Below are 3003 nucleotides of genomic sequence, written 5' to 3'. Positions count from 1 at the left end.
GTGCGGGGCCGCCGCGGCTGGGGAGGGGAGGGCGCTCTGGCCCCCGCCCGGCGTTTGCCCTGCTCCGCGCCACTTCCCAGTCCGCAGGGAGATGCCCTCCACGTTTCCGCTTTCTCTGCAGCGTTCAGATCGCCAGATGCGACTGTGCGCCTCGCCGGGTGTGTTCTCCACAGCCCCCTTCCTCCCTCGGCCGCCAGGGCTGACATCACCCGCAGCGTTTTGTGGCTTGGCGAGGTGGGGGGATAATGGCTCCCGGCAGGATTCTGGAACGCTTCTCCCCCAGGGCCGGCGCGATTTGGGGGAGGGTAGATGCTCTTGAGGACCGTCTAGCACGAGAGTTTTGTGGCGAGGTGGGACTGTTCTCCCCCGTAAGGTGACAGTTTCTCTTGTGAGGTGTGGCAGCGCTTCCTGTTGTACAAGACAGACGTTGCCCTGGCATTACATAAATCTTCTTTGATTTAAAAGAAAACCCATTTTCAGTGACTGAGGTAGACGGGAAGTAAGACACACTTATAATTTGCACGAAACAAAGTTTTCCCCGCAAAATCAATATATTGCGACACCATTCCTGCTGTGAAAGTTTCCACTTAAGAGAATAAACTTAACGCCGTGAGTTTTCTGTGAGGGCTTATTTTGTAACTGGCTTCATTAAGCGTCCTTCATTAAAGTGAAAATACATATTAGCTCTCCTTAAGAGCTCGAATTCCCCTGGCTGGAGGCACAGGTTCAGTGTTGCAGAGACCAGATAATGCAAGTGAGAATTCCCTTCGTGGCCATTACCACCTCGAGTAAAGTGTTTATTATGAGCAGTTCTTATGTCATTCTTAAGGTAGGTAGGATGAATATTCTCCAGCAGATTTAATAGTTACTCCACCAGAGAAGAGGGGGGTATAGTCACATAATAATCGTGTAGTTTTCTGTGTACTTAATTTTTGCAGTTTTGTAACACCTCAGTTGAAGATGGTTCCATTTTTTCCTGGCTCTGAATCATAAGATAATTTGACTGAGGGCATTATAGCCATTGTAAATGGTAGGCTTTTAACAAATAACTACTTAATTTAGTGATTGGAAAGCATTTATTACGTGGAATTGAAGTTAGTGTGGGGTAACCCAATGCTGTATATTTATTTTTTCCACTTAATTGTTTTTTATAAAATGGATATAAAAGCCTGTTAATCCAACCCAATGCCATTATGTAATGCCAGTTTGGAGATTTAGAGGGCCCGAAGTAATGCGCAAGGTGTGCTAAAAGCCTGCCCCTGGACACAGTCCTGATCCTGGCTGCGGTGGCAGCTGCATTGGGCTGGGTCCCTTGGATGGAAGCGAGGACTGCAGTGCCCATGGTGCAGTAGGTGGCGCTCTTCTGTCTCAGAGCCTGCTGCTGCTGCTGCTGCAGCCTGTGCTGTGGAGCCTTTTGCCACTAGAGGTGCCATTTTTCCCATGAGATGACCCTTCCTAGTTCTCAGAGCATTCTGTAAGCCATAGGTTCCGAGAAGAAAACCTGAAGGGAGCAGATGTTATCACTTCTTTGTCATCCTTTGTTTTTAAAGGTGTCCTTTTATTCTAATTCCTTTCATTACAGTGATTGATTTTTTTTTTTTTAGGGTTGGTTTTTGAAAGATCATAATATTAAAAGTGTAATTGGAAAAACTCTGTTGATCTCAGCCAAACTCGTGGGTTGAATTATAACCTTTTCTTTCTTCGTGTAGGCTGATCAACTGACCGAAGAACAGATTGCTGGTAAGTTGGCGATTCTGAGGAGTCCCCAGAAGGCCAGAACTAGGCACTGACTCAGTTTTAGTGATTCCTGTCCCCTCCCCCCACAAATGGAGCAGTTTTGCAAGAATTTATTTAAATGAAAACAATAAGCAGAAACTTTTATGTCAGGTGTTAATAACTCCTTGCAAGTATTTTGGAGATAATTTGGAAGGAAGTGGAACTAAGAGGGCCCACTTGTTAACACTCTGGATTATTTGACTGCTTCATAGTGTGCAAAGCTTTGCATATAATGAGTTTGCACTGAGCCTGCTATTCAGAAATTTAGTTTACAAATTTTATGCCTCGGGTCTTTTAGTAATTCACCATGAAAGCTTGTGCTTTTTGTTCTAAAATAAATGGGAATGGGTGAAACTGAGTGTTAGCACTGTAATAATTGGGAAAGAAGTTAACATTAGTTTAGATTTTAGCTTTTTAATATTCTCTGAAAGACTTGTTTTGAGAAGGTTTATTTTTAGGAAACAAGGAATGCTTCTGAAATATTCTCAGTGTTGTGTAGAGAGAATATGCTGGTTACCTGGGAATGTGACCTTTCTATGTTGTTGGGAAACAAGGGGTTCTATGGTTGCAGAAATTTACCAGGAAGGGACTTTAAAGGAACAGGTGGACCAATCTTCTTGTGTCAGATTGGACTTAGGACTAATTTAAGTGTGTTCAAACTTCACCTTCTTTAAAAATGTGAGAATATTGTAGTTTATGGAACCAGTTACCAGGAGCAATGTTTGCTTTTTGGGCTGCTGTGTGAAGGCCAGTCCCACAGGACTGTTGTGGTCTTTATTTTAGTAGATAAAGACCAGGCAGTTTCTGATAACTTGCACAGCTTGGACGACTTGCTTTGGCAAGCCCTGGGGAAGTGTGTATTGTGTCTGGATTGGGTAAAGACATTCATTCTAAAGGGTAAACTTTTGTTTTCAGAATTCAAGGAAGCTTTCTCCCTATTTGATAAGGATGGTGATGGCACCATCACAACAAAGGAACTTGGAACTGTCATGAGGTCACTGGGTCAGAACCCAACAGAAGCTGAATTGCAGGATATGATCAACGAAGTGGACGCTGATGGTAATGGCACCATTGACTTCCCAGAATTTTTGACTATGATGGCTAGAAAAATGAAAGATACGGATAAGTGAAGAAGAAATTCGTGAGGCATTCCGAGTCTTTGACAAGGATGGCAATGGTTACATCAGTGCGGCAGAACTACGTCACGTCATGACAAACTTAGGAGAA

At 43.8% G+C, this 3003-nt stretch overlaps 1 pseudogene across 1 annotated transcript; it reads left to right on the top strand.

The window, feature by feature from the left end:
• Positions 1-121: 121 nt before the first annotated feature.
• On the top strand, positions 122-2997 carry LOC103584237 (annotated as a pseudogene). The gene is made up of 4 exons (XR_549954.1): positions 122-234; positions 1270-1426; positions 1710-1740; positions 2692-2997. The product of XR_549954.1 is annotated as a calmodulin-alpha-like (transcript).
• The last annotated feature ends 6 nt before the right edge of the window (positions 2998-3003 follow it).

Source organism: Galeopterus variegatus, unplaced genomic scaffold (assembly GCF_000696425.1).
Source record: "Galeopterus variegatus unplaced genomic scaffold, G_variegatus-3.0.2 Scaffold47642, whole genome shotgun sequence".
Lineage (NCBI taxonomy): Eukaryota > Metazoa > Chordata > Mammalia > Dermoptera > Cynocephalidae > Galeopterus > Galeopterus variegatus.
The sequence above is the reverse complement of the archived record's forward strand: the minus strand, read 5'-3'. Positions and strand labels throughout refer to the sequence as shown.